At 40.0% G+C, this 25,255-nt stretch overlaps 1 protein-coding gene across 2 annotated transcripts in view; it reads left to right on the top strand.

Annotated features, from left to right (window-relative positions):
* The window catches only part of LRP1B (LDL receptor related protein 1B), a 623,130-nt gene that overhangs the window by 53,038 nt on the left and 544,837 nt on the right, over nt 1-25,255 (top strand). The window lies entirely within an intron of this gene.

The following is a 25,255-nucleotide window of genomic DNA, read 5'->3' as shown; positions in this document are numbered from 1 at the left end:
TCACGGGCTAAGAAATGCACAGTTACAGTCCTGTGTGCATAAGGACACACCAAATGCTCTCCATCTGCAAAGGAATGACCTTCTGCACTGCCAAATGAATTGCAAAATCTTTTCTAGCTGCTACCAGTGTGCAGATCATATTCTTAGAACACCCATAAACATCCTAGTTACTGCCAATTTGAGGAATTTAGCTCAGTACTCGTTTCCCTCTCACTACTATGAGTGGAAAGAAATCCCTCTTGTTAGAAGGACAAGATGTACTGCTGGATCGTGTCCTGACAAATGACCTTTCCCAGGCTTTAACAGCTCCAGGAAGGGTATCCTTGAAAGTAAGTGGGTGTTTACAGCTGCTGTTTGAATGGGGAGGCACTGCACCTTTCTCCTGGCCTCTTTGGGTGGCGTGGGTTAAAACTACCTTTTGACATATCCATCCTGTACGTTATTCTTCTGCTGAGGGGCAGCTTGAAATGTGCTGCCTTTGTTTCACTAAACTCTTCAGTTTTGTAAAAATAGACACTGAATGTCTTGCTGAAGCAGATCCAAGCAGATCATTGTGACATTGCGTTGCTGCATGAAGGGGGAAAAGGCACTGTTGCAACTTTCCATGGAGGAAGGACAAAATCCAGCTTTCCTTATTCATTAGGCCCTTTCAGGCTGTGACCGTTCTGTCACAGCTGAGGTGACAGGAGGCCATCCTTCACAGTGATGAACATGTCAGCCTATTCTCTCCTCAGCTGTCACCCCATCATTATGCATATGGCAGGGAGAAGTAAAAAAAAAAAAAAAGGAACAGAAAAGACACAATTTGATTGAAACATGAATTTGTGAAGGCATAAGGATCGTGGCTCAACAGGTGTGAGCCCTATGTTTGAAACAGGAATAAAAATAGGAATCAGACATCACTGGAGTTTGCCCAGCTGCCTTGTATGAGTCGTGTTGGGTGCGAGGAGTTCTGTTCCTGCAGATTTCCTGCATGGAACGTGCACTGCTGATGCCATTCATGATTTAGTCACAGATAAAACAACTTCTTTTAGCAGGACTGCAGCTCTGTCTTGCAGGGTTTGTTTTTTGCACAGGTGAAGCTCCTGTGCCTAACCTCCACAAAGGAGGAATATCTAGGAGGACTTTATTCAGTAGCTTGTTTCTTGTCTGCACTTTTGGAAAGTGAAGCTGTAAGTCAGTAAGGGTCAGAGGAAGAGAAGAGTTGGTCTCAAAGGAGAAGGCTGTGCTGGAGCTGAATGTAGGGCTTGCAGCAGGACCTAGAGTAAATGGATGGATTGTAAGAATCTTTTATATAACACACAGCTTGGATAATGCAAATTTTATTTTCCGTGTAAATAAGACAAAGCAGCTACGCAAATACCTGATATTAAAATCCCTGTAGTGGTTAGAAATCTGTATTAGTCTTACAATTCACTGTGTACTTTGATTTATGGAGCTCTGTAACTGTACAGCTGTCTGGAGAGAGCAGAAACATCCTGTGCTGATTTCACAGCTGCCTGGTGTCGGGAGAAGTGACATTGAAAGCCATCATATTTGAAGTCTGGCTTAGAAGGGAGTTTTGTTGCTGCAAGATTGTACATTAAGTTACTTGAAAACATGATGATAATGTGACAGAAAAAATAAATGTGTAAATGTTGACCTGTGTAGAAAATCAACTGTTGAAGGGAAGTAAATCAAGTGTTATTGTTGTGATGACCAAAGGAAAGTGTTTGACAATGTGATATATGAAGAGAAAATGATATCTAGAGGAGGGGTAGAGGAAAGGAAGAAGTAGAATGATTTTAGGAAATACTTATAATTCTGACTTTCTGCTTTTAGATTAAACTGATTAGGAAAAAAACCCAAACAAATCCAGACTCCCAATTCCTGCAATTGTCACATTACATTTAGTCTGTTTAGGATTCCGTAGTGATAAAAAGCTTGCTGGAGAAGCCAAGGACTACATGAGAATTAAAAAAAAAAAAAAAAGTCCTTCCATGGCCTGGCCTAAACTGGATCTCATTTGCTCTACTTATTGCAATTTAGTGAAGACTAATTTAAGTGTTACTTACTTCAGAGGTGCTGCTCTGATCTACAGTCAGGAGGGAAATGTGAACTCCAGTATCAGCCCTCTGTACAGAACTTTTGTTGTGGCCCTGAGAAAAACCCACACTCAATACTTTTTTAACTTACATAATGTGTCTCAGTCCCAATTGCTCTATCTATCTATTAACCTACATATGTCCATACTGGGGAAAAGAGTGCAGATCTGCCACTTGCTATTTCTGTGTGCCCTTGAAACTTCAAATAAATCAGACAGAATAAGACCACTCTGATTCCCACTAGCACCACACAGAGCTGGGTTTCACAGGAAGAAAGTAGTGGGGCTCTCATTGCAGTCACTCAATGTAGCTGCAATGTGTTTACAAAAGGGTTTTTTATTGTGTTCAGATTAAAATGTAGCATCAGTGATAATGCACTCCCTTGCAACCACACTCTAGGCAATAACACATCTTTTGAAGTGTGATCAATGCTGTATGCAAAGCTTCTTTTTTTTTTTTTGAAATAGAAATGCTGAATATTCTCTATGACGTGCTTCTAAAATCTGCCCTCCACTGTTACTGGGCTTTAATAAGAGCAAACATCACACAGAAAAATAAAAGGTCATTTATGACAAGAATGTAAATATATTGTAAATCCATAGCAAAAATATGCCTGGGAGTTAGTTAGAGGAGTTCATTCCAGCCTAGCTTTTGTAAGGGTAGAGTAGCTTAAAAGATTTGTTTATCAACATATAATACTCTTCATAAATTTCATAGTACGCTGAAGTTTTCCTCCCCTCTTTTTTGTGTTTTTTTTGTCTGCAGAGGCAGACACTGCCTGTGGTTTTTTAAGCCTGATCCTGTGCAATCCCAGCATAAGGAGACCTGGCCTAGATGGATATTGGTGTTTTTGGGGGAGGTTGAGCTTTTTTAAATATTATTTTTTTTCCAGGAGCACTTACTTCATTCAGTGAGGTAAAACAAGCTATATCTGGGGGGGAAAGAAAAGTGGAACAGAAGAACTGGCATAAGTGAAAGTGATGTTTAGAGGCTTTGCTAGCAGAGCTGCACTGCTGTAATTGCTGCTGACAAGACTGGGCACTGTAAAGCTGCTCCAGCATGGGAACGAGGGCACTGGAGCTTGCACAGTTTCCCTTGCAAGCCCCAAAACCCAGCTTAAAGGGCCTCCCTGCTGGTCTCAGGTACCCCAGGGATTAATTACATGGACTGACAATTAATAGGACAAAAATAGATTGACCTGTACTATTTCAGCTTCCAGAATTTCTGGCATTACCTTAAAATTATGTATTTCATAGAACTGTGCAATCCTGGAATGGTTTGGGTTGGAAGGGCTCTTAAAATTCATCTTGTTCTAAGCCCCTGCCATGGGCAGGACACCTTCCCCCAGACCTGATTGCTTGGAGCTCCATCCAATTGAGGCTCCTCAAAGGCTTGGAAATAGATCTGAGTCTGAGCTGGACAAGAGGTGGAACCAAGAAAAGCATAAATCAAAAGCAAGGAAACCCTTGTCTGTCCAAGGATTTATTTTGTGCTGGATTTCTGTCATTTCCTATCTGCCCCAGCAGAGAACTTTTTTTTCTCTGTGCATGTTAGTAAGAACTTGCAGGGGGACTAATGAGATGCAGGGAATGTTTGAGGCCACAGGTACTGTTACACTTTTAATTAATTTTTACAGCAATTACTGTTTTCTGCTTTTTTGGTTCTATTCCAAGACCTGTGTTGTCTTTTTGGAGCACTTACACTAGGGTCTCATTTTTTACTTTTCTGCCATTCTCTTTAAGTTATAGAGGTGTTTATTTAAGGACAAGTGAGAGGTGCTGGGAGGGGCAGGTGTAATGATTGAACTGTGGGCTCCAAATTGAAAAGACTTTTAAAGTTGGGTGTTATTAAGAGCGCATTTAATCAGGGAAAGTGACAAACAATTTGTTGTAAGACACATAAATACTAGTGGGAAACTAATTTCAGTGGCATAAAAAACAATCAACACTTGCATATAAAGTAAATGGAAAACAAGTGCCCCTGCACATTATTGCTCCTGCCGTGTATCACAGTTATTTACAACAATTACTTTGTGCTCTTGACAAAACCAGCCTTTTTTTTTACCCACAGAGTAACAGTGGGGCAAAAAAATATTCAGAAAATGCAAAAACAACTACTGGATTTTTCATTTTTTTTTCCTTTTCAGTTGGTCATATTTAATAATCATAAACTTCCTTGTTGCTTAAGAGCCTGACCTTCTCTGTTAGCAAAGCTCGTGCCTAAAAATCCTGCAAAGTTTCAATTTCTAAATGTCACAAAATATCAAATGAGTGCAGAAGATAAGAAGCAAGTCAATAAATGTTTGTATTCTTCTTTTGATGCTCTTTTGTATTTCATTTTCTATGGAAAAAAAAAAAAAGATAACCCCAACTTTAATTTCTGCTCCAAATAGAAGAAAGAAAGAGAGCAGAGCCTGGGGTAGCAGTCAGTTAAAATATTGATTACAGTGCATGGCAATTTGCTGAAAAATAAATAAATAAACTCCAAATGCCTGCAAACTCTTTAGGAAAAAGCATACTGTTTCCTATGGTGGGAAGAAGTATAATTAAAAAGCTATCAGCAGTCTGGGGTTGTCAAAAATACTTTGTCACCTGAAGCACATTTCTTGTAATTATCTTTTGGGCTTTAAGCTAGATCACCATTAACCTCCAAAGAAGAAGGGTTACTATGCTTTCTGGTGTGAGAAATTGTATCATCATGTAAATTAAACCCTGTTAGGTAGTCAAATTGGATTTGGGAAACGATTGAGTATTAAACCTAGTCATGTATATTATCAAATGACACAAAGCATGAAGTGCTAAGAGGGAAGGAAACAGAAAATTATTTTTTCCTTCCTTAAAAATGTCAGCATTTTTGTACAAAAACCTACAGTTTTTTGGTGACCAAAAAAACTAGAAGCTGTGGTAATACGTAAATACAGACATTTTGATTGCTTTTTAAAAAGTTTTTATTTTCCAGAGCATAGGAAATGAGCCAAGCCAGTGCTAGCTGATATTAATGTAACAGTCCTTGGATCACACATATCTATTACTCAGAATCTCATACCCTGACACATAATTGCCAGGGTTGATATGCAATGCCTCCTTCTACCCAAATGAACTGAGTTTACCAAATCTCCTCTTGATACATTTGCAGCTGTACTGGCTGCATAGAAGGAAACTTTCTCCATCTCTGCCTGCAACTGTCTGCTTGGTAATAGTAATGTGAAACACAGGAAAAAAAAAATAGCCTATTGCTGAAAAAGTAATAATGTCCTATAGAACATAAAAGGTAATGTCATATAGAACATAAAAAATATTGTTTAGGAATAAAGGAAATGGAAAAAAGAATTAAATTGGGTTTTCTTTTTACTCTGTTTTACTCTATTTTGTTTTTACTGCTTACAGCACAGTCAGTATATTCCTGAGGAATTTGTGGTTTGATTCCAAGGAGTAAAAATACCTTTTAAGTATAGACTTTTTTTCATGTTAGCTTTTCCAGAAGTGTTCACAAGATGCAGTATCTCAGTGATCATCATAAAACAAAGGATGATTTCAGTCTGATTACAGTGCTGAAGGTGAACCTGCAAAGACACCAAATTTGTGTTTCTGCAGGTGTTTTAGACAGAGCAACTTAAAGTGCATCATTGAAATTTCATATTTCAAAATTGTATGTGGTGGCAAAATAGTTCCTTGTCCTGTTTCCTGCAGCCCCTCTGTTATCTGCTTGCTGAAATGCCATCAGCTCTTGCAGAAAATGTAATTTCATAGCAAGTGTCTCTGTTTCCCAAAGCCAGCGGGGGTGATGGGGGCTCAGGATGTCCCTCAGAGCTCTGGCTCCATGTGTGGAGTGGCCACGCTCAGTTCTGTGCCCAACAGTGTTTTCAAAGAGGAAAAGAAAAAAAAAGGACAAAACCCACAACTTTTCACTTTTCACTGCAAAGAACTGGCAGAAAGGAGAAGGATGAACCTCGTTTAATGGCGAGGGAAGAGTGAATTATATATTTTTCTCAGGAACAGGAGGAGTGCAACTCAGACCTTTGCAAATTGCTAACACCCTGTTCCATCATTAAGGAGAAAACTTTTTTTGTAGTTGCTAAATATAAAAATAATTTGCCAGCAATCTCCAAAGCTGAGAGTTTAAATTTACTTTTTTTTAAATTATTTTTTAAGAGAACTTTTTAATTTTTTCTGCCAAATTACTGCATGTTGACAATGGTCTGTATCCAGCATTTACAGTCCTTTTTGCTTTCAACTCGTGGAAAGTGGATAATTGAAGTGGTGTGCACAACAAAGGAGAACATCCATTGGTTCCATATAAACCCTTCAAAAGCCTCGGAACGAAAAGTAAGGGAGGCTAATATGAATTGCAAAAGGACACAATTAATTTGTACATGAAAGAAGATTTTTAGTATGCCATTAGCCTCTGTAATAGCCAAAAAATAAAAAGGCAATCATGGATAACCTTGCCAAAAGTATGACAAACTTCTTGTCATGAAGAAGTTTTGTATTTTAAGCAAAGGCATAATGTTTTTATTAAAATTACTTTTGTTAACTCTTACTTGCTTCCAACGAAATAATATTTTAAAAATGTTATTGAAAGGCATATGATCATTTCAGAGTAGTAATGAAAAATCAACAGCAACTGCTGCAAGTGGAAATGCTGTTGCTGTTTGGGAGAGTTTTGAATTTTCAGCACAGCAGTTCTGTCTCATTTCTTCTGTGTCCTTGTGCCTTTTCATATAACTTATTAATGGAAGCATCAGTTTAAAAAAACCATGAGGAAGTTATGAACCCTCTGTTCTACGTCCCATATCTTTAAGAAGCTAATTTTTCACACTTTTTTTTTAAAAAAAAAAAAACAAAAAAAGAAAATTTCTTTTAATTCTTTTCCCTTTTCTTCTTCCTAAGTTAGTTAATCTTTTTCAGAATATATTATCTGCATATTATATAGCATATAGACTATTTTTAGAAAAACTATGTAAATTCTAAGAATTTATTAAGTGGTTTTATTTCTAGCTATCACTAGCCAAGGTCATAAACTTCTCTTGAAGATTCCTGCTAACAATGAAAGTTAAATTACGCTACAGGTATTAAAAGGACAAGATTGGGCGACTGATAAATTATTTTCTGCATACCATGAAAAGAAAATGAGTCATGGGATTTCAGTAGCCTGATTTAATCAATAACTCTGTAATTCCTAATCAATCATAGCATAATTTTACCCATCATTACAAGGCTGCAATAATTGTTAGTCCTCTATGCGAGTATCTGACAGCATTAAATAATTTATAGAATAATATAGGCACTCTTATGAAACAACAAGGAGCTGGTGTCTTGTCAATGATGGTGAGAACCCATCATTTATGTTAATAACATTTAAAATATCACAGTAGCCTGAAGAGACCCCTGAGTCTTACATCAGTAATGGGGACTCCAAACTGTATGTGCTGGAAATAAGGTGGGAGATACTTGCTGGGAAAATGTATTTCTCAAATATTGCATCATTTACAGTGTTTAGCATGTATTTATTTGAAAAAAAAAAATCATTATGGCAATTTATGGAGCAATAAACTACAGTATGGGGGAATTTTATAAGCCTTTCTTGTGTGCCCACTAGAGAAGAGTCTTATCGATTATCAGTCTGACTTTTTTCATCAGTGCTGCTCATTTGTAACTCCATTCATATTCATTTGGTAGCAGGAGAAGGGACAGTTTCTCAGTGCCTGTGGCAATGGAGACAATTTATCTCCAGACAGAAATCTCCTCTCAGAGCTGCAGTGCTCCAGTGGCAGCAGCTCAATACCTGCTCTGCAAAGTCCTGGCTCATCTCTGTCCAGTTCCCTCCCTGCTGTTTACTCACCTTCACCCTCTTCACATCCAAAGGTTTTCATTCTCCTTTTGATATCTGCTGGATTATACAAATGAGGTCTTTAAAAGGTCCAGTTGGATCTCTTTGACTGGGGTAGGTTTATGATTGCCTGTGCTATCACTGGCACATTCTGCTCTGCACATACATATATTTGGATTAATCAAATGAATTATGTTCTAGGTTTTCCCCTTTCTCTTTTCTTTGATGCTGTTAATTGGTAGAAATCAGGACTGATGAGACACTTGAAGTCAGCAGATGCCGTGTGGCAGAGAATCTGTTTTCCACCATTACATCCAGGTTTTTCTTCTTCCTCTCTGATCCTTCTTTGCCATTTCTGACAAATTTCTCCACTCCTCTGTGCTTTATTTCTCTCATTTTTCCTTCCTCCTCAGGATGGATGCTGCCTTCCTCAGCCTCTCATATTTTCTCCAGTTGTGAAGTGCTCAAGGCTGTGCTCAGCCTCGGGCAGTATTTCTTTTATCCTTCTCTTCACTGTGGTCTGTTCCCATTGCAGCCATGGCCAAGCTTTGCAATAAATCCCGTTTTCTGCTGCTTTTCCAGCTGTGGAAAATACTCCTCCTGATGGGCCAGCCATTGCAACTAATGACAATTATAGCCCTGTTTAGGATTCCCCCTGAAGGTTTGCGCTCTCTAACCCCAGGGTGGGAGTGAACACGGGAACAGCTCTACAACCTGATCTAAGGGGAAGTCAGCCCTGAGAGGGGCAGGGGGTTGGACCTCCTGAGGTCCTCACAACCTAAATTATTGTCTGGTTCCAAATATAGCCTTCCTCCCAAGGTATTCTTTAAAGGGATGTGTAAGACTCCCTAAGGATGTGCGAAGCATCTCCTCTTCTTCCCCATCTGGATTTCTGTGTTTCATTTTGCCTCCCAAAGAATCCACACTTAAAAGCACAGTCAGGGTATTAGGCTTCTTTCCAAAAGTGTGAAAGGAATATCAAGCTCCAATGAGTCTTAAACTTCTTGATTTTTTCCTGCTTTATATTGATATTGAGAAAGTTAATAATGATGGCTCACATGTAGAAAATGGGCCATTAAATGAAAAAAAAATAAAAAAAAGTATAACAACAATAACAACAACAACTGAATTTTATTTGAATGATCCTTTCCAGGCCCCTAAAATTTTCTGGCCTTATTTACTTAGGACAAAAAACAAAACAAAACAAAAAACCAAACCAAAAAACCAAAACAAAGCAAACCCCAAACAACAACAACAAAAAAAAAGCAACAATAATAAGTTGGTGAAGGATTACCATTTGCACTCTTAAGTTTTGAGGAGAAATGTGGTAAGGTGAAGAGTCAGACTCATCCTGGCATGATTTAATTAGATTCGAGGAACTTACACCAGGGATTAATTTGGCCCAGGAAGTTGATAATCATGTACCACAGATGTTACAGTATTTGGAGGCAATGGTCCATTATAGCAGAAGGAACAATATTATGCCCCAAAAGACCTATCAAGTGAATGAGATGTTGAGAGGCTTTTTACACAAACATTGATTCACTACTGGTTGTAAGATCCAAATGTGCCCAACAAGATGAAAGACTTTACTGGATCTTAACATTGGTGTCTCTTTTAGAGCTACCCGAGGGCATTTTAATATCATCCCCTAACTGCCTGTATAGAAATGGCCAGTTCAGTATGCAAACAGTACTATTGCTTTGCCACTATTCTGTAAAGTATTGAAAGAATGTCCTCCTACATAGCTCAAAATCTTGGAGTACTTTTGTCTTAACAAAAATGTTTGAGTTCTCAATATTTTCAAATATCTATTTTTAAGTAAATGACTGTTGAAATCTATTCACATTAATGTATATTGAAAACTAATCACACAGTTTATTGTTGGAGGCCAGAGGTCAGAGATGTATTAGAAATAGAACAATTATGGTTTGTACTCTGTGATTAAATATCAGAAGCATTAACCCAGCCTCACATTACAGTCATAATATTAGAACAAAAATGACAGTTACTCTTGTAAAAATCTAATGAGGTTGTGTGTGTATAAAGCTCTTGTGTAATTTCAGATTGGATACAGACCTGCATAGATCTGTATCTATCTGTATCTGTATATGGATTCATTCCACCTACTCAAAAAAGAGGAAATCTCCCAAATCTTTCCTTTTCCCCAAAGTAAGCACTGAGTCCTTTGTCACAACTCAGATGAACTCTGAATCACTGGTGGCTCCTTCCCAGCAAACTAGCTGGTTAAAGCAGGCAGCTCAGTGGCTCTGGCCTTTTGGGTTTCCTTCACTGGGCAAGTTGTAAGGGACAAAGATGATAAACCTCAAAAGGAGCTTTTGTTTCCTTACTACTTCTTTAACTGGCGCTAGAAAGATCTTTCTGGGCAGCTCGAAGGATTTGGTAAAGCCCATTTAACTTCTCCTGTTAACCAAGTAGCAAAGTGTTTTATATCCTGACAAGATGTCATATTCACTTTCTCCTTTCTTAGCAGTTTGAGTTTTTTTTCCACTGGTTGGTTTGTTTTTTCAGCAGTGCTCCTGAAAGGTCACGTGAGTCTCAAATTCTTCAGGACTTGGCAGCAGCTGTGGAACTTCTCTGCTGTTGCTGGTTTTCTATGCATGTGTTTTATTTAGATTAAAAGGCAAAGTACATTCATTCAAAGCTTAGGCAGTTTAGCATAATTAATTGCACAATACAAATAATTTAATTAAGTTTAAACATGGCTGAATTTAAGTCCACAGAAAGCACATTTGCTGTTTTCATAATGCCAGACATACTCTCTCTGTCTTCTCTGGAGATTATTTTTTCAGCGTACTCAGTGCAAGGAAGTGGCTGAGAATATGAACAGCCCCCAAAAACCCAAACTCTGCTGAGGGCCCCTTGCACATGTAGGAAGGGCTCAAGTGCTCTTCCTGTAAGACAAGTGATTCCCTACAGTGTTGGATGGACATCATTTTGAAAAGGCTGGAATGATTTGTGTCACTCTCTGCCCCTTCAGTGCTCTCCTGGACAGGTTGCTCTTGCCCCAAATAAATGTGTGTATTGTATTGTGTTGTGTTTAACACATCTCCCCTACAGGAAAGGGATTGAACCTGTCAGCCCCATGTGCTCTCCAGACAACTGTGATTTCTTCATTACTCTTCCCATGATTTTATGTCTTTTAGTGACTTAAAATTAAAGTCTTCATCAAGCTGGCAATCCCTCGGGGCTCTGAGATCCCCCAACACCCAACATTTAATCTAATTTATTATGCAGATAGAAATGAAGTGCTGCTGCACTGGGGAGAGGGAGCAAAGTGCTGTGAGGTCTCAGAGACCGAATCTCCACCCAGAGGGACCACGGTGTGTCCTCCCAGAGGTTTGTCCTTAAACCTGCTCATTCCTTTTGGCTCGGTGACTGTTTTCACCTCCATAATGTGGTCGCTGCTAGTTATGCCTAGCACTGCATATTTCTGCCTTTCTGCTACACAGGAAAAAGGTTAAGAACGAAAATATCTGCCAGCTAAGGTATTTTCTACTGTTTTTCCAAGATAGAGACCAGCCGACAAATTTTGTATTGACAGCTGGTGAAACATTCACAGAAATGACATCTGCCCATTAAAAATATCCTTCTTACTTTCCCTTATCCCTGGGGATTTCAAGACTGCAAATCATTTTCATGAGAGACATAACCTTAGATCAAGTTATGTAAAAATACATCACTTCCATCAAGTGAAATAATCACAGTATGATACAGGAATATTAAACAACTGCCTTCCCACGTGGCGTGCACGGGAATTTTTTGAGTTTTCCTTTTGGTTTTTGAGTTTTCCTTTCCATTGTTATTTCATATTGTGACACCTGTAATTGTATATAGCAATCTAGACTTTAAAATCCTGACAAGGCTGCTCTGGGTTCCACTGCATACATAAATCCATCACAGCCGACGAGATAGATTTTAAATTGATGGTACCATACCAAGCACTGAAATAAAAGCAGTAGCTGCACTTATCCTTGTAGACTAATAGCTGAAAATGATTTTATGAATCATTAGTTCAGATCCTATAGTCCTACCTGTTTGAAACCATTTCTAGATTAAAGCCTTTTTGTCTGTGATATGATATTAATAGGCAACTGAAAAGCATGCAGTTCCTAGTGGTGTGCCACAGAAACGTTTGGTGATGGAAGGCAGTTTGTAGTATTGGAATAACTGATGGATTGCTGGGATTTGGATAACTGGTAGGTTTTTTTGGGAGGCTGTCTCCTGAGAGCTGGTGTCCAGTGAGAAAATATAAATTCTAAGCATGGACTGCCTGCTGCTGAGTAGCTCTGTATGGATGATAACTGCTCTGCTCTCCTGAGACCCCACCTGCAGTGCTGTGTCCAGCTTTGGGGCCATCAGTGTAAGAAGGACATGGAGCTCCTGGAATGAATCCAGAGGAGGCCATGGAGATGCTCCACAGGTTGCAGCCCTCTGCTCTGGAGCCAGGCTGGGTGAGCTGGGGGATGCTCATCTGGAGAAGAAAAGGAGACCTCAGAGCCCCTTCCAGGGCCTAAAGGGGCTCCAGAAGAGCTGGAAAGGGACTTTAGACCAGGTCAAGGAGTGAGAGGACAGGAGGGAATGGATTTAAAATGATAGACATTAGGTTTAGATCAGATAGTGGGGAAAAATTGTTCCCAGTGAAGGCAGGGAGGCCCTGGGGTGTCCAGAGAAGCTGTGACTGCCCCTGGATGCCTGGGAATGTCCAAGGCAAGGTTGGATGAGGCTTGGAACCACCTGGTCTAGTGCAAGGTGCCCATAGCAGAGGGATTGGAACAAATTATCTGTAAGGTCCTTCCCAATTCACACCAGTCTGTAATTCTGTCATTCTATGTGCAAGGCTCTCTGTAAACTTAAAAACCATAAAAAAGCTTCAACTACAGTTCAGTAAGAGGTATTTATAATTATGTAGAATAAGAAAAGCTATTTAAGTGGTTATTTTAAAGTAAATGAGTCTCAACTATTACCTTTCCGCTTATTAGTTATTTAATATTAATGAAACTAAAAAGATGCAATAAAATTGTGAAAAAAAAATAAAACCTGGTGTGTCTGTTCCTATTAAGGCAGGTAGAATAACACTCAGATTTTTCACTTTCTTGTCATCTTTCCTAGGGTATTTGGGGTCTCTGCTCTCCACTAAGTGCACAGAACCAGGGAGATGAGGCTCTTCCCTGTGCATATTTAGACAGTGATGGTATGATGTCATGTCTTAACATGATGGCAGGAAAAATATCTATGGATCTGTTGTTCCTTAATTAGCTCTCTTTATCGTGCTGCTGAATCCAGGAGGATCAGAGGTTAGTAGTAACAACGTGATATAAGAGCCTGCAGTGCTGGAGGGCTGGCACTTGAAAGGGATGTGCTTTCTGTAATGATAAGGTCTTGGAAAATGTTGCAGTTTTAATGTTGTTACTGCTGCATTTAGTTTGCTTCTCTTTCTACAGTGGAGTAGTAAATGATGTTGGATTTATTTTCTTTTGTGTCCCACGTGAGAGACTGCATCCATTTATACCTCATTTGAAACACAATTTAGAACCACAATTTTTTCTTTACCCCTTTTCTTCTATTGTATTCTGAATTTCTCAGCTACAGTGCTTAAAATAATAGAAGTCTCTGTATTTACCTATCATCTCTAAGTAAAACTTGCAGATATGCCTACATTTTAAACTCACTTTAATCTTACAATATATTAATAGGTGCAAAAGTCAGATTCTGCTATCGATGTGCTAACATTTTTTAGGTCGATGGACAATTTTATATTTAGATCCTGCCACGAGACTCATTCTTCAGTCTGTGAGCCACAGTCCTTGAGCTCACACGGGCTGACATTGACGTGTGCCAAACGTGAGTACGGGAGAGTTATCTCCATCATTCTGTGCCTCCGTGCTCCTTAAATAAGCTGGAGGAATGAAAGAGGGGGGAAAGCAAGAACAAGGTTTCCAGAGGATGGCTGTGCAAACCTGGGAAGACGGATGGGTGTTACATCCACACTCGCATGGGAGGCTCCTTCAGCCCCATGTGAACCACAATCCTGCTGGAGGAGAGAACGGCACAAGGTCAATGTCACTCTCCCTCTTCCTAAGCTTCTCTTATTTTTTGGGGTTTTTTTCTCCATTTAGGTTTATTTACAGAGGGATCTCTTGTCATATGAATTAGAGTAACCCATCAATTTCAGCTGTGGTGCCACAGTTTCCACCAGCTGAGGAAGTGTCCTCGAGCCCTTCTGGAGGTTCACAGTGGGTATCGCGTACCTGAGTCAGCCTCCTCTCTCTGGCTGCCCTAATCAATTCCTGAATGCTGTGCTCAAACATATCACAGAATTCATCAATTCCCCTCTCCAAATAAGCAAGAAAAATTCCAGGAAGGTTTTTCTGTCTTTACTGATGTTCATAATGTAGTGAGATTGATGGATTGCACTAAAATCCTTGCTGTGGCAATGGTGCATTTTGAAAACTGCTGGAAGAGAAAACAGATTTAGTGCAGGGGTATGCAAGAATTTTAAAGATGTTGTGGTGAAACATGCTGGGTTTGGAAGGGATGAGGGAATATTAGGAAAAAATGTATGTTTAAACAAATGTGTAAATCATGACATCAAAACCTGTATGGAGCTTGCAAAAAAAAAAAAAATGCAGCTTTGCAAATATATCCTTTTTAATTGAATTTTTGTATTTTTCAATAAAAAAAATGTACTGTGTTGTGGACAGTCTTTGGAAAAACCTTAGTGGTGTCTGGCACACAAAAGCCTTTACAGGAGATAGTTAAAGGGCATATCAGTAAATTTAAACTGTGGAGTTGCTTAGAAGTACTTGGAGTGAACATCCTACATGAAAATATTTCTGTAGAGGAAAAATTAATTTTCATATATAATTTGTATCCAAATATTAGAAAGGAACAAAGCACAGGATGAGAGTAAATGAACTCTTAGATCATAAAATTTGTTGTTGGGAAATGTACCATTGGCCACTATTATTCAGCTCTGTGTATTAATTAACGTGTGTGGAAAATGTGCATGTAACCATAAAAAAACAACAAAAACACCTATATTTGTTCTACAAATGGCCAATACAGAACTGTCCAGTCTCTTTTATTTATCACTAAAAGCAAGAAAATTTCTTACACAGTGGAGGAAAATATGTCTTTGAAAAGATAGAAAGTAGGATTACTAAATCCCAGGAAACTTGACTTCCAAAACTAACCTGCCACTTTCATGCCAGAAACAGCATTTCACCTTGAAAACTATTTCTTGATCTTGAGCATTTGATACTTGCAGCAGCTGTCTTGTGTGGTCAAGAAAATCAGACTCTCAGGGACTTCCATGTAAAGGGTCACACAAGGCTTTCAAGTCTGTTTTAGACAAATCTGAACAATCACAACAAATCAAACTCCTGAATCCTCTACTGAAAACTTTAATTTCTGCCTCCAAGATCCTCTCTGCTCTATCATTTTTTTTTTATTTTTTTTTTTTCCAGAAGCATATCAAGCTTCCTTTCAAATCAGTTTGCCTGTTTCACCTTCTTTGGGAAGTCTGCAAATTGTCAGAAATCTCCTAAGTTCCAGTCTAAATTTATTCATGAACAATTTATAGCCCCTCACTCTTGTACGAGTATCAGCCTTCAAACTTAAATAATTCCTCTCCCTCCCTGCTGTTTACTTCCAAATGTACCTATAAAGAAAAATTGCATCCCCTCTCAGACTTCATTTTGCTAGGCTAAACAGACCAAGCTCTTTTTAGTTTCCTCCTCCTTAATCATCCTACCAGGACTTGGCTGTATTTTTGCAAACCAAGGTATGTAGAATGGTTCATGTTGCATCTTGCTACTGCTTTCCGTGGCAGTCTAGTCTCTGTTTAAAACTTACCTTCAGGAAATATCTCAAAATTACTAAATTTTGCAAATAAAGAGAAAGTACTCACAAGCTAATTTAAAAAAAAAAAAAACTTAATTCTTTTTGGAGTCCTGAATATCCATTTGATGTCAGTGCCTGTTACTGCCAGGCAAAAGCTTCTGAGAACCCTGATTTCTCCAATTAGCTTTATTTCTCTCTGTTCCAAAAAGAGGCATCTTCATCGTAGGGATGCAATTTTTATGTGGGACTGTGACTGGTCTAAAGCCATCCTAAGCAGGCTTAGAGTTGCTATAAAGAGAAAAACAGTTCCTGTGCTGTCCTTCTTAATTTCATCAGCTGTGGACAGGACAATTTTTCAGCCTATAATAAGATACATAAACTTGCAGTTTCACCTCCTTGTTGCTCGTTTTGCATCTTATGCTCCTTTTGACACCTCACCTGGTTCATCAAATTCATTGAAATACAAGTTTTCACTAATTGGGTGATTAGACAGCATTCACTGTAGTCCTGCTTTTGCCCCCTGTTATTTTCACCCAGTGCAAGAAAGCATCATTTATGTTGTTCCAGATTGCATAAATATTTGTGAATGAGTATTAAAATCTCAGATGTCAAGTAGAGTGCAAAGAAAGGCACTGATGAATCTCCTTCCGTGCCCTCATTTGGTGGTGATGAGGTGACCTGCCAGCCTGCTCCACGGCCCTTCAGTGATCTTATCATTTTCTGTCAGCTCCTGGAAGAGCAAATGGACAAGAGGCGAGTCTGGCTGGCAGCAGTGAGGACTCTGCTCCAGGTCTGCCTGCCGTGACCTGCCCAACCCCTCCGTCACCGCAGCTGCACATGTGGTAAATTACAGTTATCTGGGCCCTGGCAGGGGTGAGGGACCTTGGTTATTAAGAATTAGGAAGAGCAGAGAAATAGTTCAGGCAGTGGGAGAGCTGAGATGATAACTCATGGTCTCTTCACCTGGACCCCGGTGCTCTTTGTGCTGAAGCCAAGCTTATCGTGGCGAGCAGCTCGTGGAGTGAGTACGGGGCATTTTATCAGTTTCTGCAGGAGCACATTGCAGGGGTGCCAAGTTCATGATACTGCCCAAAGAAGTCAGGCAGGTCTTTATATAAAAGTGTCTTCAGACTCCCAGCCCTGTCCTTTAACCTCTGGCTTTTACTCAGGGCTCTGTTCTGGCTGAGAGGAGGGTTTGAAGGAGTGACCTCTGGGATGAACAGAGGGTGTTGGAGCCTCCCCTGGGGCAGGTTGGTCCTGGTGTCAAGGAGGTGTCACAGACTGCCTGCCCCTGTGTGCTTGTCTAGGGAGCATGGAAAAGACAACCACAAGGTCACCCACGAGCTGGTCGTAGTTGGTGACTGATTACAGGTACAGAATTACTGAGATTCTTCTTTTTCTCTGTTAAGAGATAGGCATTAAATGAAGCTCTCCTTTGTGTTCATGCCCACAGAGATAGAAAAGGTGCGTTAATTAATATCTGTGTTTTTAAAAGCTGAATGCTGCTTTCCCAGAAATAAATAATTCCTTAGAATTTCAGATGGAGCCAATACATGCTAATTAATATCAATATACCAGTGGGAGGACACAGGAGATTGTCCTGACCTGTCAGCTGCTGGGAGCAGAGGCATTTTCAACATGAAGCCCTCTACCTGGCTTGGATGCCATTATGGCAAGTGGCCACTTCCCTGCCATCCCTTCTCTCTGCTATGCCCAGAGTCGGTGAAAGATGTTCACTAATTTTCAGCAGGTGTCAGCTCTTAAATGGTCTGAAAGCAGCCACATGACTGGGACATGTTATGAAGGACATTTTATGAAGAAATTAGTACCACTTTTGATTAGGAAATTCCTCCCTTATTCAAAAGTCATTAGCTGAAGAGAAGATACAAGTGAAGGTGCTTTCTATAGCAGTGGAATTCTGTTTTGATAAAGTTAATCATACAGTATATGCCTCAAAAATCTCCAAACCAGACATTTAAGAAGCGTGAATCTTCTGATAAAAAAAACTTTTTGAAACTTTTTGAACTTTTTTGAAAATCAGACTAGCTAGGGAGTGCACACCTTGGTGGAATCGCACCTGAAAAGGCTTGGTGGATTTTTAGGATGGGAAATAATATTTCCTCTGTCATCACCTGAGTATGAACAAAGCAGTTCTGCTTTTGGGATGTGCCTTGTGCTTTTAGTGTTGTGCTGCTGGGAAGGCTGTGGATGTCTGTGGATGCCATGGTTTTTCTGCTTTTCATCAAACTGCACTTCTTTTTGTTTGTGAGGAGTTACCATTACAGGAATACATCCTTTTCCAAAATAGGCAGAAAACTTGATATTTGAAGACATTTGATGCCATCCCATTTGCTATAAATGCAGATTAGAAGGTGTTTTGGAACATGCAGGGCAATAGTTGTTGAGCAGACAGAGTTCCCTGTAAACACATATCTGAAGGTGGGATATGTCAGGGATGGAAATCAACATGGTTCACTTGATGAGTGGTTCTGGTCTGTCCCTGACATTTTGGTGTGCACAGGACTGGAGAATGGCTATTATAGGTAAAGATGATGTAATTTAAATAAAAAACAGTAAAATATGGATTTTCCCCCCTCCAGATGATAACTGCAGTCCCTGGAATCACCTCCCCAGAGATGCACATGGATGATGGTGTGCTTTATACATCTGAAGGCCGCCTTGTGGAGCTACAATTGGAAAAATGCTACAGAAAAGCATCTGTGCTTTAAGTGCCAAAGCCTTCAGGCTGAAAGCAGCCCCTAGAAATGCTTTTTTGAGAACCCATATTGACAGACTGAGTTCTAAGCGTGGTTACACTGATTATATGGCACTGTAGTCTCCTCTGGACTGAAATACACCGCTATTAGATGGATTTTTGGTCAGGCACTATTTGAGTCTCAAGCAATGACAACCAATATGCACTGCAGCAGTTAGGCTTTCTTTTCTATTATTAGCGGCAACTTTCTCCTGAATATTGAAATAATGGTGTATTTTCCACTGAAGAACTCCAGGATAAAAGACATCAGATAGCAGAGGCTGGTTCCTGGAAGAAACATTGACAGCAGAGGGAAATAGGGTCATGATACACCAATTATTCATCTTTAAGGGGTTCCCTTACAGCCCATGCACTCTCACTGTCTCACTTTTGCTACCTCCTGTGTCTTCAGCTATGTTAAGTTTTACTCAGTTTTTCTTAAAGCAGTTCTCAGCTTTTACCTTGGCTTCTCTGTAGAACTGTGGACACAATTAGAGATTCACACTCATGTTCTTTCCTCTCTGTTGCCTCTGGTGGGGTATTTGCAGCATCCTGAATAGCAAATGTGCATTTGCATGCTGTAGATGCTGACTGTGGCAGTGATCATCATCATTTCGCTGTCGTGGTGTGCAGCTTTTAACCTTTTTTTATACCCATCTGTTGTCTGTGCCTCACCTTATGCTGTGGTTGTGAAATGGTTGTTGTGGGGATCATCTGCCTGGGATGGCTGTTTGTACAGCACTTTTAGCCTGCTCCAGTCCTAATCCCAAACCAGAGCTTTTAATTGTTGCTGCAGTGCAAATATATTGACAAGGTCAGGCCAGATGTTATGAAAATGAAAGCCACCTTTTGTCTGTCTCCCTCGATGCCAGTGCCCTTTACTGAGAGAGAGAAATGCTCTTTATGTGCCCTTAGTTGGAAAAAAATCCTTTCCTGTGAGAGTGGTGAGGCCCTGGCACAGGTAACCCAGAGAAGCTGTGACTGCCCCATTCCTGGAAGTGTTCAAGGTCAGGCTGGATGGGGCTTAGAGCAGCATGGGACATTGGAAGGTGTCCCTGCAATGGGACATGGATTGAACTAGATGATCTTTAAGGTTGCTTCCAACCCAAACTATCCTGTGATTCTTCCTATTTCCAGTGCTACAGCTCTGTGGGCTTTTAGCAACTTCTGTCCTATTTAGAAGATTCCTGTAGTTTATTATTCCTGCTCTACATTGTGTGATGATGTCTCTAAGCCAGGGAGCACAGTTGAGATGTAGACTGTGTTTTCCACATGGTTCAGGAGATTCTTTGGGTCCTTGTCCTTCAGCACCTTTGGCGAGCCCCATGGAGATGCCATGGACAGGCAGAGCTGTGGTGATGGATAATCCTCATGCCAGCAATCATGAGTAAAGGATTCCTTTCCTTTTGTGCACCTGTGAGTGCATAGCAACTGCTTTCCCTTGGGTTTTGAAGCACCCTTTGCAGGCTACCATAACTGGAAAGGTTATGTGGAAAGGCTGGTGAATTTAGAACTGAGAGCATTGTCTCTTGTAACTTCTTTATCTTTGTTAATAAGCCTTCATTCTGTTCATATTAGGGAGTTAAAACAGTAATGGAAGTTGAGATACACAGAAAAGCTTTGAGAAAAGCCAGTCTATGAAACAGAATCCCAACTTTAAGGATAAAAATGACCCACTAATAAACTACATTCCAAAAGGTTTCTTCACATAAAGCACGAAGTCTGATTAACATAAAAAACAGGTCTGGGAGATCTTACGTTCTTATTTTTCCACAGCAAGCCAAAACCTCTTTTGGAAAGACAAATGAGAAGTGTTCCCACTTGCAAAAAACTTACTTCTTAAAAAACTTAGTTTGTAAAAAACTTATAGTCTTCCAGTGTCCTCTGTTCCAATGGAATTGGTTTCCTGAGCTTACACTGTTGATGAGCCAGTGATGGAATATCACAGACAGCAGCAGTAAGTAATGATGCCAGCTAATGCCAATCATGATTAGAGTTTGTAGAACACACATCATGGGATTGATCATGTTTCTCCTCCATGCCATGAGAGACTCTGCTGCCTCTCACTTGCTGTGCTCTCACTCAGGGTGTGCCTGTGGTGAGAGCCCCATGCTGGGGCTCTGGGGGAGCTCACCAGAACAGCAGATTTTTGGGAAAGTGCTGGTTCTGAGGATCAGCAGGCAGTGCTGCTGAAGGGAGCTCAGCACATAGCAGGACAGATGTGGGGGAAGTTCATCATGTCCCACTTCCAGCAGGGCTCCTAGGTTCTGTGTTGAGCAGGATTTCTCCCCATGGACTCTACTATCTCTAAATGGCACCAATTCCCTCAAATCTCTGCTCCTTGCCAGGTTTCCATCAAGCCTGTATTTATTGATTAAGCTCTTTCACTAGAAAAAGAGTAGTCACAGAAATTCTGTGAACCCATAAGGTGTGTTAGTTATGGAAAGATAAAGAAAACAACAAAAATAAATTACTTCTTTTATTTTTCTTCATGATTGTGCTTTCTGAGAGTTAAAATGCTTTCAGAAAGAGCTTGGAAATTCAGATGAAACATGAAATGAATTAGTATTCAGCCTTAGTATCCGTGATTTCTTAATCCTTCCTTTGCCTAACATCTCCCCAAAACAGCCTTATAAGAAAAACAGCCCAGCAGAGAAAGGAGCATATAGCAGCAACTTACAGGTTTTCTCAAAGGTTAATTAATTGTGATTAGTTGTGAAGTGCTGCAGCACTGAAGAGTAGCTTTGAATTTGATAATGAAAACCAAAAAAGAAAAAAAAAGAAAAAAAAAAGAAAAAAAAAAAGAAAAAAAAGAGAAAAAGAAAAAAAAAGGAAAAACCTATATGGAACAATCCTGGGCTTGCAGATGTGTTTTTTTCCTCCCCTCTGAGTAGGTCCAGTTTACAAACTTAACTCCAACAATTTACAAATATGATTTCATTTGAAAATTAATTTAGGGGCTCTGTGGTGTGGTGGAAAGAACAAAATGTTTTCATTAGGAAAGTAGAGACCAGCAGTTCTGTACAGGATGAAGCAAGCAAGACCATACCAACATATTTGTACTTCACAAATAGAGGGTGACTTTAAATGAGATTGGCCCCTGGTTTTGGGTCTTTTCTGTTTAGATTAAAATAGATACTGATTCAGTAATGAAAAGAATAGAAGGGTTTTTTTTTGTTTGTTTTGTTGTTTTTTTTTGGTTTTTTTTTTTTTTTTCCCTTTAGTTGCTCTCGCAGGATCTGCTCAGAAACAAACCTGTCTGGTGTGGCTGGTTTCTCAGAGGGGTCTGTGTCATGGCATACAGGAACAGGACTGAGACAGTCACTGGGAAGGACTAGGAACACCTCTTCCCTGTCCTTCTCTCTCCAGCTCAATGCTCTGTAGAGTCAGATGTTTATCAGCATTGAAGTAGTGCTAAGAAGCACCAACCTAAAATGTTGTGGGCAAATGTTAGAAGTGAGTTTCCAGCCCAGACTGCTCACCAGTGTATGAGGTGGGGGAAGGAGTCGATTGAAGATTGATTTCTTCAAGGCCAAAGTCAGTGACAGAGTTAAAAACAAACCCACAGCTGGTGTGCTGTGACCTCTCTCATCTCTCTCTGCCTCTTGCCTACCACGATCTCAAGTCTGAGCTGGTGGTGCTGGGCGCACCCACCTGGCATCTGGGTGATGCATGGCCAGGAGCACCACGGCTCTGTGACACCCCCAGGGATGCTGCAGAGCCTGTGGGGAGAGCAGGCTCTGCCACTGATGATGTTGAAAGAATTCAGGGCACAGCCTCCTCCATTTCCATGGCCCAAAACAAGAGTCTCACCGTGCAGGAGAATTCATTTTACTTGCTTTCTCATCTGCTGAAGTAATAGGGTCAGATCAGTGGGGAAAGCAGAAATTACTTTCAAGTTTCCTGACTCCCTGAGAAGGCTGCTCTCTGTACATGATGTGGTTACAGCTCCCAGACTGATGTGTTTATTTTACAGCCGCAGCTCTGAGTGCACAGAGCAGGGTTACACAACAGCAGAAAAAACAAAAGTTTACACAAGCAGTTACTTAGCTAGTAAACCTACAGATAAAGTAACAGGGTGCAGGTACATGGAGTTATGTGAGACATGGCTGGTCATGTTTGCTTAGAACACACTCATCCTGTCATCATAAAGGCTCCCTCGAGCCTTATCAAAGTCTTATTTCAAAATTTATTATGCTATTTAGCATATACAAGGTTACAAAAATCAGCACCACAGCCAGATGGCTGGGGAATTGTATCATCCTGTTGCTCTCTTCCCTACTGCCAATAAATTTGGTGGCCAAGGCAGAGCACCAGATGCAAGATGCTGCCAATTGGGCCAGCAGTGGAAATGGGAGCCTGCATCTCCTCTGATCACTTCCAGTCCCTAAGGGAGGGCCTGTCTGCTTTGGCTGGGCAGCCTCAATCCTATAGAATCCTATAGAATCCTATAGAATCTTCTACAATCCTATACAATCCTATACAAAGTCACTGTGGCAAGAGGAGAGTGAAATGGGTGGGATCAAAGGAATGGATACTTTATCCACCTGTTAGAAAGAAGAGTTATTGCCAATGCTGTGAGATTGTTACAAAATTAATTAGATAAAGAAGAAAAGTCATATTCAATTAAATCATGCCCTTTTCCTCTTCTAGACAATGTGTCACTGAGGCTATGCTTCAGAGTTTATAGATTTGTATAGAAATTGGTGCTAATAGTTCAATTTTGTGTAATTATCATTCTTGTAACGTTGAAAATGAAGAATCTGGGTAGAGGGAGGAAGAGACAATGCTTCTATAAATACTTAATATCCAGAGGAGGCAGATGGGGTAAAATTATATTTAGAGATTAAAGATAAAGCAAAGAACTGCTGCAATCTAATTCCAGCTCTGACCCGGAGTTTCTGTCCATCATGAGATGTCACTAAAGCTTGCTGGGTCTGGGTTATATTTTTTTTCTTAAATCTTTTACATGAAGATAATACCTTGCTATCTCACTGGGGCTTTGTGACAATTCATGTCTGTATAATGCTTTGAAGCAGAGCTTCTAAAGTGATAAGTATTATTAAGATGAGATGAGGAGAATCTCTTATCTCAAACATCAAGTTCTTCAGGGATGGGGAAGGAGGCAGTGATCTATTATCTGTAATACTCCTCTACAGACTAGGTTTGATCAGCCTTAGTGTGATTCAACAAAACCCTGTTCAACTGTGGACAAATGGACATCTCTATTATAAGTGATGAAATGGAAACCTGGATAAAGGCAGAAATCGCCTGACATCGTCTTTGATCATAATCTATCTGCGCCTCAAAGGAGAGCATAATAATACAAACATATTTGCAGAGGTAATCCAAAAATAACTCCTCCTGTTGTTCTGCTTGCATAGAGCCATCAGCAATGTGCTCAGGCAGTTGTTGTTGTTGTTGTCAGTGTTGTGTGGTGTTGCTGTGCCAATTCAGAGGCTGCCAAGTCGCTCATGATGGGCGCTGCATCCCAGCAGCCTGATGGTGCCTGTTTGCAAAATTTACAGAGCACCTCAGCATCACCTTTTGGAAAGGTAGTGAGGAATTAGGATGAACTTTGTCACTTGGTAATGATAGACACATCATCGCTGGGATGATTTAAAGAAAGTAAATAAAGCCATGTTTATGGGTAAAAGATTATTTTAGAGAAAAACATGGCACAGAATCAGCTGTGGAGTCAGAAGGCAGCAGGATGGATGCAGGTAAATTTCATGTAGTAGCATAGATTTTCTACAAGTCTTTGAGGAAGTACAGGAGAGAGTAATTTTGCATGTAAAAATCCCCCTATGTGTCAATAACTTTGTTCTGAAGCAGCACAGAGACTCACTGTAGCATTCAGAGGCTCTGCTCTTTCAGCAATTTGAGCTTTCTGGACATAATTTCAAGGTCACACATGAGAGTCACCCCTGTTGTCAGTCAAAAAAATCAGCATTTCACTCACTCCTCCTCACTCTTTCTGCCTGATACTCTATTCTGCATCCCTGTGCACAGAGGCAGCCTTTGCAGCCTTGGTGCCTTTTACGTGATGGTTCAAAAAAATAAATAAGACTTTGAATCCTTCTGCTTTGCAAATCTTTGAGTGTTATGCTTTCCTTTTGGGAAAGAGCTTCCTTTAAGTAACCAACTGGGGAATAAATGCAGATTTCTAAACTCACTGTTATTCATTCATCTGTTTTCCTTGTGGGTGTGAAGCGCCTCTCTCTGAGATGTGAGACCTGATTAATACTGACACAGAAGTAATGACTGACCATTCCTACAGTGCTACTTGTGCTATCTGTTGAAACCTATGCCTTCATTATTTAATAACAATAAAATAATGAAATCTAATATTTCCATTTGAAAGGTGACCTATAAATTGTACCATAAATTCCTATCATAAATAACCATACTTCAAAGTAGAAATGTGCTGATTGGAATGGAGTTTTTGGAGTATTTGTACTCCCCAAAACATATATTTCAACCAATATTCATTAATAATTAATCATGACACATTGGTTCTAGAAGGCTAACAAGAATGTAGCAAGACTCCAAGAATTACAAGCTTGGGGTGAACATGGTATGAAATGTTGGTATCTCTTGCTGCTTTCATCTGTTCTAGCCACTACTTGGGACTGGACAATAATGGATAAGTGTTTGTTCTCTGTGTTTCCCTGCTTTTCCTGCTTTTCTTCCCAAGACATTTATTTTATGTCACTAATGA

The sequence above is a fragment of the Cyanistes caeruleus genome, chromosome 7 (assembly GCF_971803275.1).
Source record: "Cyanistes caeruleus chromosome 7, bCyaCae1.hap1.1, whole genome shotgun sequence".
NCBI classification, from domain to species: domain Eukaryota; kingdom Metazoa; phylum Chordata; class Aves; order Passeriformes; family Paridae; genus Cyanistes; species Cyanistes caeruleus.
Note: the sequence above shows the minus strand (reverse complement) of the source record. Positions and strands in the feature narration are given on the sequence as shown.